Genomic DNA, 17,583 nt, shown 5'->3' with positions numbered 1-17,583 from the left:
AAATATCTGACAAAATTGGGAAATTGGATAAAAGGAATTTAGGAAATTGTACTCGATGAAAATGTACTGATATAAAAGCATCTATTTCCCTCACACAGAGATGGCTACTTAATTGTCTCAAATCTAATGAAAGGGCTCATTTCTAGAGGTATTGTAGTTTTGAAATGGGTTTATTTGAGGACTCTGGGTCTAATTTCATATTATTAAACTCTGAAATTACAGAAGTCTTTTATTCTTGAACCTTAGCACGACTTCACAGTACACCATGAGCTTGTCATGTACAAAGTCTGAAGGACTTGTTTGCAATACAATCCTTTCTCCCTCTAACAGCCAGTGCCATATCTTAGTTTTTATCTTTCCCAGAGGTTTATTCCTTTGCTCAGGGCGATCAGCCTGGGAGGTGAAGTGGTAGCCACTGAGAGTTTCTAAAGCAAATAATAGGGCAATGGCTAAGAGCTCAGGGTTTGGAGCTGGCCTTGGGTTTGAATTCTAATTCTGCTACATTTGTGGTCTTTGAACTCGATACAGTTTCCCAAGCCTCATCTACTAAAAGGATACAATGACTGTTAACAGCTTAGCCAGGTGATTGGCATGGAGAGAGCACACCCAAAGTAATATATACGATTAGTATTATTAACAACCAGAAATTATCTTAGTTTTACTTCAAGAAAATAACCAGTCTCTTGTTTTCTACTTCCAAAATCTCTAATCGGGAATTGCTTATTCACATTGTCACTATAAACTTTCTTTGTTGTGCTAAGGATATGTATTTTATAATGACAGTGTGGATGTGGCTATTTTTTTAGAAATGTTTCTGGAGAATTTGCTGATTGTGTATCTAGTGTTAAAAGGCCAGCCCAACCTTGCCCAAAAGCTTCACATATATTAGTGCCTCCAAATAGATACACAGATGGTGTTATGGAGTTCCAGATATTGGCCACTCAATTCACTGTGGGCAGGAAGAGGATCTATTTTTAAGGGAAGGGAAGAAGACCATAGCTCATAAAAATAGGATTTTCCTATTTTCTCTTGACCGTTTTCACCCCCCTCCCCCTTTTCCATCTATTCCTGTTTTTCCTGAAGTCCTCTTATCGACTCTGTTCCTTTTCTCCTCCTCCTTCTCTGTTCTAAAATTTGTACATTTTGTGAAAGAGAAAAACTTGACACCATCCCCAGAAAGTCGGTGCTGGCGGTAATGTATTTTGAACACCTGGCCTCCTTTTATTTGGCTGCCAGAATGTGGTTTCTCGATTATTCCAAAAAGGCCTCTCACAAATGATTAAAAAGGTTAATACCTTTAAGTATCTGCTTGGTAATCTAGGGGGAAAGAACTCTGCAAACACAAAATTTTCTGTTGAGGTTGAATTTGACATTATGAAAAGCTACCCCTCTCTTCCCACACTCAGAGTGTTTACCCAGGCTTTAAACACTGCGTAGCAAGGGAGCTGACATTAATCGTGAGTCCACTCCGCAGCAGGAGTCTCACATACATTATCTCATTTAATTTTCACAGCAATCCCGCGAGGGAGGTATCACAATGCAAATATTTCATAGGTGAGGACATGTGAGAGCTCCAACATGCCCCATCAGAGAGCGCCTCCTTCCAGGGCAGTTCCTCTAAGCACTGGTGAGTTCTTGCTAGGTTTAACTGCCTTCTCCAGATGCCCACTCGTGGGGGCATCATACTGCAATCCTTTGATGCAAGTACCTCTTTACCCACCAGGCAATGGCAATTATGGCAAGATGTAGCTCTCAATTCCAACCACCCTCTGTGGCTAGCCAACTCTTGGGACTGTGGCCAAGGGTAGAATCCTTCTTTCTAGGAGAGAGGCCTGTGGAACTGCTGTCTTCTCCCCCGGCAGGTGAATACAACATCCATCTCCCCAAATCTCTTTCTTCTGTTCTGGTTATATGAGAGCAGGCCTACAAGTTCTTTTATATCTGCTGGGATGAAGGGGGTGGTAGGGGAATGGTGAGAGCTGGTGTTAAGACCAGTTCTCTCAGCTGGCACTTCTCAATAAACCCTGCAGAACAGAGCGGAGCAGAGCAGAGCAGGGGTACTTGGTGACTTTGGTCCTCAGCTGCAATTCAGGGTCAACTAAAGTATCCCTTTATACTGATTATCTAATTTAGTCCTCGTAAAAACCTTACAAGGAAGGCACATTTTCGATGCCGGTACAGTGTAGTGCTTACCAACATGGGCGTGGGGTTGAATCACAGCCCTACGACTGTTGGTGTGAAGCCCGAACAGGACCACTTGCTACCTGTGTTATTTTCACCTCCCTTTGCCTCAGTTTCCCCTCTATAATAGGAAGACTAGAAGTACCTATCTTATATAGTTGTGAACATCAAATGAGATCAACTGCTGGTAGTAAGTGGTTTCTAAGTGGTGATTACCGTTATCTCCATTTTCCAGATGAGGAAACCAGCACCCAAATGGATTAGATAACTTACCCGAGGTTGAACAGCTAGTAAGTGGCTCCACAACCACAACCTTGGCAGTGTCATTTGAACTTGGTGGGTGCTTCTTAAACTTTTTCATACATGGAAAATTATATTACTCATATGGCATTGGGGAGAATGAGTGGGGCAGCCCAAGGCTTGAGGTGACTGGTCTGGGGGGCTCTATTTACTCAGGCCCCTTTTGATCAACGGACATATTACTGTACTGAGACAGAGGATAGGAGCTGCCTAGGCAGGCCAAGGGTGTCAGGTTAGTCATGTGTTAGGTGCAAGGCTGAAGGATTAGTCGAATTTAATGGGTGGAGGGGTTAGAGAGAGAATGGGTAGGAGAGTGCTAAATTTTCTCTTATGGAAAACAGATCACAATAACATGTATTTGACAGGATACTTAAGATATATAAATGAAATAATGTACGTAGAAAGGGCTTTGTAAAATGTGGTATCCATGTCAGTTGTTACTATTCTTAAGGAAAATGGACAAAATATTTGGAATCATAAGCATTATCCAGGCACAGTAGATAATGGAACAGAGATGGAACAATTCTATGAAACATTCACTTGGGGAAAGTTACTGCTTTAATAGGTTTTCATTCATTTGTAACCAAATAAAAATGGATATTTGCTTCCTCCAAGGTTTGTTATGGTACTTAACCTATTTTTTTTGTGTGTGAGTAACTGAAAAACGTTTGGGGAAATGGTTTGTCAGCCTGTCTTTATGTGATGGTCCCAGAGGCTTCTTGGGTAAGGATTTGTCTTGAGGGATGAGGCAGCCAGGCACAAGCTAGACCCACAAACAAAGCTCAGATCATTAGAAAGGAGCAGAGTAGGACTGTCACTCTGGTTTTCTCCTGGTCAGAGTCTGATGTCTGAGTAAAGGAGGGATAGGAAGCTTTGAAAAACGCTTGAAAAAACCATTGCCCTGACAATGTTGCCCATCCCTAGGGCCTAAGAACACCTGTCTTGATACTTCTTTCTGAGAGAGTGCAAGCCAAGAAGGGAAGATAGGCATTCTTCTCAACTGTGGAACACAACACCAAATAGCCTTGTCAGCCTGAGGACTCCAGGGAATCAACTGTGGCAGGATATGGCAGAGCCTCTGGATATGGTGGCAACGAAAGGATAGAAGCCCCAGAAGAAGGGAAATGAGCAGGTACCATATGCATAGCAACCAGATTTTTTTTTGTCAGCATATGGGAGACGTTCATAGGAAGAATGCTTGGGCGTAAAAAGTAGGGAAACATAGAACAAGGCAAACATAGTTAAACCTTGGAAAAATTCTTTTAGTCCTCATTGCCAATTTGTTTCTGTACCCTTGAGTTATTGACAATTTGAGATCCAGGATGAGCTCTATATACTAATTCATCTCAAACTATTATCTATGTTAAGAAGATTTTTTATTTTAAAGAAGGGAGTTCTTCATTTAGTATTTGTCCAACTTTGACATTTTCTTTCCTGAGTTTACTGTAAAATTCAAGTCAAGTAACTTGCACAAAAGCATCAATATTTTAAAGGCTACCAATCTTGCACATGAAAAAGAGAAGGCTTATAATCCTTAATAATCTTTAATGTAACACACATTCATTATTTATGCTCCCTCAAAGGAGAAATTTGTATTGCACAGAATCCTAAGTGCTACACAGTGGTGGCTTTGGGATGACTAGATACCACACATTTGCTATGTAAAACCACCAATGAATGACGTTAGCAGATTAACTCTAAAAGTCATCATGACTGTTATGTGTTTAATAATTTGGGCCAAGCAAAAGGAGAGAATTTTCTTGGATTTAATATTCTTGTGGTCACAGTTTTAACAGGATACCCTTCTTGAAATTTTACTCAGATGTTGGAACGCACATCAAATTCTTGGAGAAGTTGACTCATCCTTCATGGCTGAACTCAAATGTCACCTCCTCTGGGAACTAGTCCCAACACCTTGAGCAAAATTAATTGGTAATATCTCTGTTGTGGCACCATTACCACATGGTGTCTTAACTAGTTACGTGTTTGTTTACTCAAAAAACTAGGAGCTCTTCTGGGTTAGGGGTAGTTCTTGGCACAAGAGGCACTTAATAGATGTTTGTGGATTTAAAGAGTGTGTCTTGTATCAGTGGATATTACTGTTAAAATATGGATCAATTTGTGTACTTGTACGAGCAAACCCAGAAAAAGTATTCAAGGGACTGTTACTATCTAGATATAGAACTAAAAACAAAACAAAACAAAAGAATTTTGGAAATTGTCCTTTAACTGGAAAGATTCAAGAAAGGTCAACAATATTTTGAGATGCATGACTGAATGACTGAAGGAAGGAAAATTTTTCTGTAGCTGGTGTGTACTTGCTTTGAACCTATATTTAAAACTAGAACTCTGGGGAGCAAGGGTTTGAGATTTACAGAGTGACTTCTGTGTCCTAGCTCCATAATAGGAGGTTTCCATAACATTATTTCACTTTAGCTACAACCACCCTATTTGTTGGTTGGGTACCTTTTTGTCAAACGTAGAAACTGATCTTCAGAAAGGTTCAGTAGTGTGAACAAAGTCATTCATCTAGTAAGTGGCTGAACCTGAATTCCAACCCAAGACTGAAAAAAGTTCTTAGTCTATGTCTATATGTGAGGGAAAACAGGAGAATTTAGCAGTTGTTAAGGTAATCCAAGGCAGTCCCTCCCCTAAATAAATATCTAAAGAAAACGGTCAGTGGGGGCCTGAAGTGGAGACAATACTTGAGGTGGTTAAGCAAGTGGACTCAGAGTCAGAAAACCTGGGTGCAGAGTCTGACTTGGCCATGTTCTAGCTGTGTAAACTCCTCGAGCCTCAACTTCCTCAATAGTGAAAACAGGCGAAGGGGAATAATCATTATTTCTACCTCATAGGGAGTTGTGTGAATGAAATGACAGAATGCACATAAGCACTTAGCCCAGGGCTTTACACACATTGATGTTTGCCTTAGTCAGGGTTCTCTAGGGAAACAGAATCAACAAGAGATATCTGTCAATAGTATGCAATTCTTTAAGAGTCTCTCACGCAGCCGTGGGGATGCACAAGTCCAGGTTCCGCAGGCAGCCGCAACCAGGGGCTACAGTGAAAGTCCAATGAAGGTTCTTGATAAGTTCTGGGAGATTTTGGCTATCCAAAGACGGTGGGAAATTCTCTCTTAATGCTGGAATCACTTTCCCTTTTAAGGCATTCAACTGATTGGGTTAAGTATCACTCATTGCTGATGGCTATCTCCCCAACTGATATAATTATAACCAGCTATCTATGATTTACCACTGCAGTAAAGTCAATGGTGACTAAAGTTCGTAAATGCCCTTTTATTACAGTTAGCCCAGTGCTTGTTTGACCAACAACTGGGCACAATTACCTGGACGAGTTGACAGAATAGCCTGATCATCACAATGCTTGACAGTTTATTATCAAAATTATCCATATGCTCAATGTTTAATGCCCTAAGTTAACAGATAATTGTTCAGTTTCCTACTTTCTTAATATTTAGTACATGCAATCTTAGAGTAAGTGGAAGAGAAGTCCATTGAATCTCCTTTTCCCTGTGACCTGCCACCTGAGAGTGTGATTTGGAATCATTGGATAAGGGTTTGCATCCTAATTCTATTTTGTAATCTTGCCTAGGCATGCTACTTAATTCCTCTAGACTCACTTTTCTTATCTGTGATGCAGGCATCAAAACCACACCTAGGAAGCAGATGTGGCTCAAGCAGTTGAGCGCCCACTTTCCGTGGAATGTCCCAGCTTTGGTTCCTGGTGCCTCTTAAAAAAGAAACAAAACCAAAATAAACAAGAAGCAAAACAAATGAAAAACCCAATCCAGGGAAATTGATGCAGCTCAGTTGGTGAGTGCCAGCTTCCCACATATGAGGTCCTGGGTTCAATCTCTGACTGTGGTACCTCAAGAACAAAAAAACCCAAACCACACCTATCTTACAGACTTCTTACCAGGGTTACTTTAAGTGTCAATTCACTTCTTTAACAAATATTTATTGGCACCTACTAAGTCCCAGGTCTTGCTAGTTGCTGGAGATGTAGCAGTCGGTTTCTTGCCCAAAGAGTCTGACAGTTTAGCTGGAAATGGATCAGGGAACAGGCTAGACAATCCACACTCTGGCAGGTGCTAAGACAAGGAGCGTGTGGAAGACAACAAACTTGGCCCAAGAGAGTCAGAAGAGTCTTCCTGAAGGGAGGGAAATCTAAATGGACTCTTTAAAAAGGGCCTTGTAAACAATGATGCAATAACAATTATATTGTCATTTTAATAAAATAAGGATATAAAACTGATTTTTAAATTTAATTCCATCTGCATTTCCTATTTTTAAACTTTTTATTGTAGCAATAGCTATACAACTTAAAATTTCCCATTTTAACCACTTATAAGTGTGTAATTAATATTAGTTACATTCACAATATTGTGCTACAATCACCATTATATCCTAACTTTTTCATCATCTCCAAACAGAAACTTTGTACTCTTTAGGCAATAATTCACTCTTCCTGCCCACTAGCTGCCACCTTGCCCTGGCAACCTATAATCTGCTCTCTTGTTTCACTTTTTGATATAACCTTTGAATTTCATTCCTTTTTTAAGGAGAGAAATGCTGTGATTTTTTTGGGGTGGGGTGGGAAGGGAAGACTTAATTATCTCTAAAACTTGACCTAACCATTTTCCTAGATTTTCTTAGTGGAACTTCAGTGTTCTTTTACATGTCTTTAATCATTAGCAGTGTAAATGTGATAAAATAAATATAAATTGTGCAACTCTTTCTGGCTTTCCTATGCAATGGGATGAGTGTGTGAACTGAGTGTGAGCGTGTGTGTGTGAAAATACACAAATACAACTTGGATTTGATCCTGAGTTTGTCTCTGGCTATAAATAAGACACTTTGGAAGGCACAATTACTTTTTCAGGTCACTAAGGTTTTCATTAGAATGCTGAACTATTAGTAGTTCCCAAGTGTGTTACAGAAATGATGTACCATTTCTTCTCCTGCAAAGGGCTTAGCATACCAAAGAACAACAATCATTTGCAAATGTCTAGCTCACTGGGTACTGGTATTTGTTTATAAGGTCAAATTTGGGTTAACCTTTTGAGGTGAGAAAAAAAATATCAGACATGGCCGTCTTGGTGAATATTTTGTTTCTTAGGGGAAAATTATTTTGCATAGAATTTACCTGGTGTACCACCTAAAAATCTTTAACACAGAATATCTAGCAGAGTTTAAACATTTATTTCATTTGAGTTTCTTATATATCATGGAGTTTGGTACAAAACAGGAAATAACATCAATTTGCAAATAATCTCACCAGAGCTTCCCTGGTCTGGGCTCATATATAATGGCAGAGTTTACATAGAAGAGGATAACTGAATAATTACTTGGTGAATTCAAACAACAAAACGAGCCATGGAATATAATTCAGGCAAAAGTCTTTGTTTTGTTATCTTTTAGAGCAAGGTCATTTGCCTAAACAATACAGAAAATCACCAAATTGTTTCCATTTTGTCTGATCTATTTCTGTGAGATCTACTGAACAGACCACATTGGGATGAAGTGGATTTGCTAGGACAAATCCTAACAAATTAAGATTGCAGCTGATCTTCCCAGCTTTTTACTGGACTAGAAGCTGCCTGAGGACATGACTGTATCCTATTTACCTTTGAATTTCCCCAATGTCTTAAACGTACTAGTCATTTACCTAAATAATTATCAAATTTATTTAAATTTCTTTTTCTATGAAACTCTTTTCTGGGACTCCTAGGAATCAGTGTTTGAAAATTATATACCTCAATGCTCCTTTTTTTTTTTTTTTTACATCTGGTTTAGTTTTCCATGGAGATCCATGCGTGTTGTGGAAACATGGAATGTATTTGTGAAAGGAAAATATATATTGTGACAAGGAAAGCAGCAGCAAAAATTGGGTAATATTTGGTAAATATGGGTAGAACAAATGCAGCCCAGTCTGATCTAATGGAATTCATATAGATGACAAACTTTGGAAAACCATCTGCATGGCTGTGGTACACTAAATAGCTTGTCTTTCTTTACTCTTTTCACAATTTTGTTATTAAGTAAACAGGAAAATCAAGTGAGGAGATGCTTGTATGTGTTTGTATGTGTGTAAACAGGAGGTAAATGAAATGCCATCTCAACAAGATGAGTGCTGCTTAGAATAATGGTAAATGGCCATTTAATGTGTCTAATATGTGTCAGACGCTTTCTGAATACATTAGTGCATTGAACTTATAAATAACTTTTGAAGTAACCATTGTTATTTCCAGATTTATGGTTAATAAGCTGATATTCAGAGATGTTTAATAACTTGCCCAAGCTCACATGGTAAGTGACAGAGCTGAGATTCAAACTCTAAACTCTGTGACTAGTAAATTGGTATTCTCCCCACTGTCTTGTACTGGCAGCAGGGGAGACACCTACGCAGGTGATGCTGAGTAGTGTCAAAACCTCTTTTCCTTTTGGGCTGCCATTTGCCTCTAATTATTACCTGTAGAGCCTTTCTTTGAGTCTTAAGACCAGATGAAAGCTTTGTTTATGCAGAGCAATTAAATAGGCCAATCGCAGCTTCCATAACTGGCAACGTTTCCCAGGAAGTCAGTAACTGGACAAGACTGAGTCACCTGGAATAAAAGAAAAAGAGTGACGTGAGAGGGTGTTTAATGCATTGTCTTTTCTTAATACAACTAATTAAGCAGTTTTGGGTAGAAAGGAACAAACAAAAATGCTATTTCACTTTCCCAATCGCGTTGAATTAATTTCCCAGACTCTATGCCTTCAGGCAATGATGAACATGCACTGTGGCAGAGCTGCAGGTGGAGGAAGTTGAGAAGGATTCTGTATTAGCAGTGACCTGAGTGCCAAGGTGGCATTTTGACTAGGGAGGAGAAGGGTAATAGAAGAGAAGCTTTAGAGAGTTTCTAGTCAATCTCCTTTCCTACGCCCACAGGATTAATTATCAAGTTAAAAGGTCTTTTAAGTTTAATATCACGAATACAAAAATAATTGATCTGACTTTTTTGTTCAAATGCCATCATATGCTGGAGCAAACAAAATAGCAGACAAGGAAACTTGGATCTGCTGAGATGGGTCTCACCATCTCATCCTCTGTGCTCCAGCCACCAGACGGTGTCTCAGTTTCTTGAGCGTGCTGTTCTCCTCGTCAAGTGAGGGCCTTTGCATTTTTTGTCTTTGTGTGCAATGTTCTGCCCTCTCCTCTTCTAACTTTAACTTGCCCTTTGGCAGGTATGGATTTATGTGCATGTCCTAGGCAGCATCCCCTGAACTTCAGACCAGGTCATGTCCCCTGACGTGCTCTTCTAATATCTTGCATTTCTCTTTGGTAACATTTATGCCAATTTGGCAGAAATAATTAATTTTGAAAGTAGTTGTATAGTGCTGGATGTGAGTTTTATCTGAGCAGGGACTATGGCTGACTCATATGCTGATTAATTCCCAGGGCCTAGCAGAGCACGTTATGCAGAATAGGTGCTTGATAAACACTTATTGAAGGAATCAACAAATAAGTGAGTGAGAGTTTCCGGGAATCTGGAGCATAGTTCTTGATTGCCCCATGTCCCTTTATGGGCCCTTAGGGATCTTAGTATTCCTTTTCTGTTCCTGCTTAGTACTGTACATATTTGTGCAAGTGATGTTGCTCTCTCATCCCTGACACTACCAGTGCATTCTGAGAATACAGTTGGTACATTGTCTCCTCTAAATTCCCACTGCCTGTAAGTCTGTGACAGTCCTCTGCTTTTGCACAAAGGAGGAACCTAACAGACTTCTAAGGATTTCAGCAGGGAAAGGTAATTATTTCCTGAGTTGAGTGCTGTTTGGGAGACTCCCCCCATCCTTAGGAGCCCTTTCTTCTGTGCTTGTTTCTTCAACTATGCTTCATCCAACATCTTTAACTTCAGATGAAAACTGGTCTCTTTGCTGCTTCACTGGAGTTTCATTGTTGAACAATTTCCTGCCCATGTATTTGCATGAAATTATACTGAAATTTCATTCCCAGTGTCATCAGGAGTCAATCTAACCAAGTTGAACTCTAGAGAATGTACTTTAAGTACCTAAGAACACAGCTAAGTAATAGCTGGTTGATCAGGGGAGGAAATCAGTCACTGTAAACCTCATACTGCAGGGCAACTCATTTTCAAGTAATATCATAATTGGAGTCACCTAAATAGAATTAAACTTACATGGATTTAAAAAAAAGGAATCATTCATTCATCAGACTAAGAGAAACATTTTCCTTAACTGAAAGGCCAGAACTTTTTGATGTCCCAATTATGCAGGAAACATGTTACATCATGTTCACCAGAACTTAATGGATGACTTCAGGTATGAAAAACTCCAGCCATGTTGAGCTCTTGCTGGGTGAGCCCTAGTGGGGATCTCTTCTTGCTACCCACTCTGTAATCACATGCTGCCTCTATCCACACAAATCTTTAGAATGATTTCTACAAAGGAGAGGCCATTAGCTTAGAAGTGCTGTTTATTGCCTGATGAAAGGACAATTTGTAAATGAAACCTTTAGGAAGCAAAGTCCTTTCATCCTCAGAAAAAAGTGATGATAATTGGAGTTCACATATGTTTTCCTTTTTGAGGTGCAGACCACAAAATTTGTTTATGACTATCTTTAGCACGGACAGGAAACTTATGATGAAACTCAAATGGAGGAGAATAGAGCTGAAATGTTATAAAACACATGGGAAATATGTTCCAAATTATCTGGTGACTTTAAAGAGTCCACTTAAAACATGAGAAAGATGCAGCATAGGGTTATTTTTTCCACTAATGGAGGGGCATTGCTGTGCCAACCACACTCTCTGGCCCTGTGATTAGCTGTTCATTACTTTTCAGATGGATAGTTGAGTGGGTTCAAGGTTGCAGTTTCTGCTTTGGTGAAAGCATTTCTCTTTGAAAAACATAATTTGTATAAAGGTCCAATGAGGAATGCTGTTTCCATAGCAGTATTCTAAACTAACCTTAACCTCAAAGCTAACTTTGGTTTTTAAACAAGGTAATGAGTAATCTGAGGAGTCAATGTTCAAGGGCATGTTTTCAAACATTCATATAAGCCCTTAACGAAGTACTTAGCACTCTTCATCTTTCTCATTTCCTTGAAGGCTCACATCTACACTATATGGTATCTGTATCAGTCAGAATAGGCTAGATTATGTTGCTGTAACAAACAAGCAAAAAGCCTAAAATTATGTGGTATTGGTTTAGGAACTACTGGTAGTAAGGAAATTGTTACCAGAAGCAGGAAGAATGGTTGTCTTTCACTCTGCCCTGGAGATGAACAATGCTCAAGATAGTGGTTGTTCCATCAGCTGACTTTTGAATTAAGAAGATAAGCAACACAGTCCCAGATGACCTGCAAAGGATAGACACTTCGTTGTTTTAAGCCATTCAAATTTAGCAGCATAACCTGGCTTATCCTAGACCAGCCTCTATTGACATTTTATAGATGATATGCTCATATAGATTAAAGAGCTGGCCCAGGAGTCTCATCAAGGACCAATGAAGTTGGTTTTATTTAGCACATTAAACTGACTCCTCAGCTTTGTCTGTCAGAGCCATCAAAGACCATTGATTCTTCCATCACCTACCAAGAGTGTCAGTCTAATGAGATGATTTTGATCTGAAGGGCCTTTGGGAATGGACTAGGTCATTTGAAAAGAGCAACATAATTTTTGTTTGTTTCTCATTGCAGGTAGGGTAAACAAATGACCTGGTTTTCCTGGAACTGGCTGTTTCTCAGGATATGGGACTTTCAGTGGTAAAATCAGAAATATCCTGGGTGCCCTAACTGCTGGGGTGATGTCACCTAGCAACACTTAAATTTGTGAAGCCTAGACTCCTGCTGCCCCTTGCAATTCTTTCCATTATAATATCTTTCATATTGTGTTGTTGTTGAGTCAGTGTTCAGTATCTATCTGCCCACAAAACCCAGAACTCCAGAGACCAAGGATTGTTTCTTTTCCATTTTGTATTCCCAATCCCTTGTATTGTGCCTGCCACATCAAAGCAGCCCAAGAAATATTTATTGAATGGATGAATGAATGTTGATCACTTCTCATTCCCCAAACTGGTATGATGGGATTAGTGTTTTCCTTTTTTTTGAGGATCAATTCTGCCTAGATACTACTTTAACTTTAAAGAAGGTATGAAACTTCCTTGATTGCAACTATAGGCTTGCATAAAGCTTTCCATGTGACACATAGTATAAAATAATATAAACCCAGGACTGAGTTTCAGTATAAACTGATTCCTTATTAGACTGACTGAATAATTGAATCTCCTTGTTTGGCATTCATTTAGAGACAGAAGGTCATGGGATAAATGGTGGGTATTTGAGGCTGTGGAAACATATGTTATAAATTTGGTTTAGCTGTTTCTGGTAACTGGGATTATTGTGACTGAAGACCCAGGCTTCCTGAGTCTGCCCTCCACCCTTGGGAATGCACAACAACATGCCCTCCAAAATCCAAGGCAGAAGAAAAACTCCCTGGGCACGCCTCATGGATGGACCGTGTTCATGCCCACTTAAGGAGAGCAGACAGTGGACTGAGAGACTTGCTGTGGGGATTCAGACCTGGGTCACATCCAGTTGAATATTTTCCTAGCAGGCCTAAGGGGTGTGCTGCAAAAGGGCTATGTGATTCTTGACCCTGCTTGCAGACCAACTCCTCATACCTTTTTTTAAATTTCCATTAATTATCCACAGTGGATATCTCATAAGAACTGAGCTTCCCTTAGTGATTGGGAAATGATTTAAATTCTATACAGGGGCCCTGTGAATTGGTGGCAAGGTTGCCAAACTTGCAGGAAGAGGACTTTTAAAAATCCCCACTCCCAATTTCCTCATCTATAAAGTGGATTTAATAATACCTACCTTTATTACTTCATGAAATATAGTTTGTGAAGGTCACAAATATAGTGTGAAGATTTGTAAATTGCAGAATGAATATAAGATAATTACATAAATAAGATATAAGATAATGTATGCTATACCTCAATTAATTCACTTGATTCTTTCCATCCTATAATAAAACTTATCTAAGTTTGCCTTCTGTTTTAGACTTCCTTTATTTATCTCAATATTTTCCTCATTTCAGGAAGGAAATAAATATTTGTTGTGTGTCTTAGTGTATTCTTTTCATAAAGTATCTGTGACATCTTAAGTACCTTTACCTTAATTTTGTGTAAAAGTAATTAGTTCATAGTGATTTGGCTGCTTGTCCAAGGTTGTGCAACTAGACTTTTCATTTAAACTCAATTATGCCCATCTCATAGCCCATGCATTTTTTTTTTTACAACACCATATTGCCTTTTAAATTTGAAAAGGTTCCCCTCCATTTTTTGTATCTTGGATTCAGTGTGGGCCTGATCACAAAATTATGGTTTCCTAGATTTTGTCATTATCGTCTAATTGTTTGTCATTCCAGACTGAAACGCCCTACTCATTATTCTTACAGTCCTCTCCATTTCCTGGATGTTTGTACTTGCCTTTAATCGGGTCTTTCTTGAGTAAAAACAGCTGAAGCTGCATGTACTGTTCCAGGTGCAGGCACTCCAGGGCTGGGTACCAGGGTTGGGTATGTTTTCAGATGTATGGCCAATTCTTATTGCGACATCCAGGGTATCACTAGCTGTTTTGGCTGAAGTAGGACAATTCCAGCTACTAGGGAACCCAATGTTATATGGTCTCTGAAACTCATCCATCTATCTATTCAACAGGAATTTAAAAAGTGCTGACTTGGTGCCAATCTCGTTCTATTAATACATGCTGGGGATGCAGTAGAGAATAAAACACACCAAGTCCTGGGTTTTGTGGAGTGTATAGAGTTCTGCAGAGAGACAGTTCATAAATACAAAAAAATGTATAATATTTCAATGGTGAGTGCAATGCAGAAAAATAAACATGAGAAAGGAGAATACAGAAGACTGGGTAGAGGGCTTGCCTTCTTACACAGGATGGTCAGGGGCCTCTCTGAAAAGGTGATAGTTAAGCAGAAACTTGAAGGAGGTAAAGGTTATCACAGGGAAGAACATTCCAGGAGAGAGAACAGCAAGTGCAAAGGTCACAGGGAAGCTACTTGGTCTCTTTGAGGTATGCCAGTGCAGTTGAAGCAAAGTGACAGTGGAGGGGATTGGGGGAGATGAAGGAAGAGATGGAACATCAGGTCAAGGAGGGGCAGATCATGTATGGTTTTGTAAATAACTGTGGTTAATGACTTTGGGTTTAATCTGTATGGGATAGGAAGCCATTAAAGTACTATGAACAAAGAATTGACCTGACTGAACTTAATGTTTTAAGAACCCATTCTGTCTGCTCTACGGAGTAGCAGTTAGGAGAGTGACAAAGCGCCCAGGGAGGCTAGTTAGACAGCTATTGTCATAATCCACGTGAGGGATGATGGGGGCTTGGACCAGGTGAAGGTGAAGGCAGTTGGAAAATGTTAATGGGTTCTGGATATAGCTCGAACGTGAGAGAAAGAGGAGTCAGTGATGACTCTAAGGTTTTTGGCTGGAGAAACTGGAAGAATTAGACCAATGGAGGTGCATTTTATTGAGATGAGGAATACTGTGGGAGGCATATTTTGTATGTGTGTGTGTGCGTGTATGTATATGTTTGTATGTGTGGTAGTAAGGAATTATGAGTTCTATTTTGTGCATTTTAAGTTTGAGATACATCCAAGTAGAGATATCAAATAGGCAGCTAGATGTGAATTTGAAGAGTTCAGGGGACAGATTGAGGCTGAAGTTATAAATGTAGAATCTTAAAAGCCCTGGGGCTAAGTGAGATCATCCAGACAGACAGTTAAATAGCAAGAAAAGAGGTCACAGAACTGAACCCTGGAGCACTTCAACATTGAGAATTTGAGGTGATAAATGGAACAGTATAGAAGACCTTCACTTAGAAAACTGTTTTGGTTGGAGTATGGTCAGCTCCCAAAGTGGGGGACCACCAGGCATATTTACTCTTACGCGTGTGACCACTAAATAGGATCATTGTGCAAAAGCACACAAAAGACCCCTTTCTTATCATTAAAAAAACTTGCTGTGCTCAGTCACTGCCAGGTTGGAAAATTAGTTTGAATTAGTTTAGACTAGGGAAATTTGCTTAACTGAGTTCAAAGCAAGGGGATCCTGTGTGCCTGGTAAAATAAGCAAGTGATAGAAAAAAGGTTCCAGAAACTCTGGATACTGTGGATATGCAAATCATTAGCATATGCACTTACATGTTCATAAAATCAGACTTATAATACATATTAACAAAACCATCCATAAATATATATAAAAATATGAGCAATAATTAACCATATAAAATATACAAAAATATACCTATAAATAAAATTTGGGCTTTCTTCCCCAATTGTAATTGATATTTGGTTTTCTAGGTCATTCAACTTGATAGAAAACCTTTTCAACCCATGATGCATTTCAGATGTGGATCTAATTTCTCCATTTTAAACTCTCAACTATTAAGAGTTTTCTTTAATTGTAATTCTACCTCATCTGATGGGCAACAAAAGTTGTATGTGCACATGGGTAACAGGCTTATTTTTTTACATATTCCTTTTTTATCCTGTGGACCCCTGCACTTCCCACCCCCCATCCCTAATCTGGCCTAATAGAGTTAGGTTTCCAGGTCCCAAGAGGAAGTGGAGTTAAGAGAACAAAGATACCAAATTTCTGGTTAAGTTTGAAAATCTTGACCTTGACATGAGACAGAAATTTAAAAGAATCATAGCAGAGAGAGAAGGGTCTCTGGGCTAGGTCAGAGAATGGAAAATTGGAGAGGAAGCAGGAAGCTGAGACACACATGGGTGCTGAGAAGGGACCTTCCCTTGCACCCCATCCTCATTTACAAAGATGCAAGTGGGTAAAATGCTATGGCTTCTCCAAACCTCAGATATACTTGCATCTTTCTCTACGTTCTGGAAGGAGCTCATTGTTTTTTCTGACTGGGTTTTGGAGGAGAAGTTCTGGGGCATATCTGTCACCAGTGGAACCACGAGGGACATCCATTCAGGTCATGGTGCTGGGGAGGGAGTGTGGCCCTTAGGGAAAGAAACACAGTGGTTTTGAGCTCTAGCCTCCGTGGAGCACTGGCTTGAGGACTGCCTTATGGCCAGCCTGTGCATGGGGGTGCTTCATCTTTGTCCTTTTACACTTTTTTCTTGGGAAGCCTTCCTTGTACCCACAAATATAGATTTAGTACTCCAATGCTATCCCCATTACAGCATTTACTTTATCATACTATCTGTCTGTCTCTTCTACTAGACTGAGCCTTTTGAAGATACGGATCAAGTTACAATTGTTTTTACTTTCTGTAACACATTGGATAGTGCCTTGGCCATGGTAGGTAAGAAAAAAAAGATTTATTAATTAATAAAGGAAAAAAAGCTCATTCATTCTCTATGGCATGAGTGTTATTACCTGGTGTGAGTAGCTGGAGTAGGTAGAGGAGAGGGAGGCCAATTTTCTCCAGAAAGCCTTTACTGATGATCTGTCTTACAGTCTGTTAGTCTCCTTCTTAAGACAGGTCCTATTATCCCTGGGACTGCAGCTACAAGTACATGCTCCTAGGTTTTATAATCACTCACCTCTTTTCGTCATGCTGTGTTCTTAGACAATTGCTTAATCGCGTATTTCATCAAATGGAACATTTTCTCCTCTAGGAACAGTGTTATAATTAGGAGCTGACCAGGGACTCAGAATGAAGTAAAATATGGTCACGATCAGTAACATGTCATAATAGACAAACTACAATCTTCTAAAGAAATTTAAAATAGTAAAATCATGACCCGTGACATGAACATTGATTAAACAAAGATCTGGAATTACATAAAATGTCCATAAAAAAACAAAATTAAACCTCACACATTTTTTTCCCCTAAAATTAATATACATTTTGAATGAATATTTCCATACATTAATGGACGACAATTTGTTTTCTTTTTAAATATAAATGAAATAGTTGAAGATTATTTAAATAGGTTAGATCTCTCTAAAAAAAAATCAGTCCAAGCAAGTTTGAAGTTCCGCTCCTTCAGCTCTTCATAGGTTTCCCCCTCCAAATCAA

At 39.3% G+C, this 17,583-nt stretch overlaps 1 long non-coding RNA gene across 2 annotated transcripts; it reads right to left on the bottom strand.

The window, feature by feature from the left end:
- Positions 1 to 1,038: 1,038 nt before the first annotated feature.
- On the bottom strand, positions 1,039 to 17,306 carry LOC131280613 (uncharacterized). Of its 2 annotated transcripts, XR_009188277.2 has the most exons (4): positions 17,105 to 17,306; positions 11,746 to 11,865; positions 8,974 to 9,106; positions 1,039 to 6,231 (listed from the first exon to the last, which is right to left on the bottom strand). It is a non-coding gene; the product is annotated as an uncharacterized lncRNA (long non-coding RNA). The 2 variants fall into 2 exon arrangements; XR_009188276.1 differs by lacking the exon at positions 17,105 to 17,306 and having other exon boundaries at positions 11,746 to 13,379.
- Between the last annotated feature and the right edge of the window lie 277 nt (positions 17,307 to 17,583).

The sequence above is a fragment of the Dasypus novemcinctus genome, chromosome 12 (genome assembly GCF_030445035.2).
Source record: "Dasypus novemcinctus isolate mDasNov1 chromosome 12, mDasNov1.1.hap2, whole genome shotgun sequence".
In the NCBI taxonomy this organism is placed as follows: domain Eukaryota; kingdom Metazoa; phylum Chordata; class Mammalia; order Cingulata; family Dasypodidae; genus Dasypus; species Dasypus novemcinctus.
This window is presented reverse-complemented; position numbering and strand designations above follow the sequence as displayed.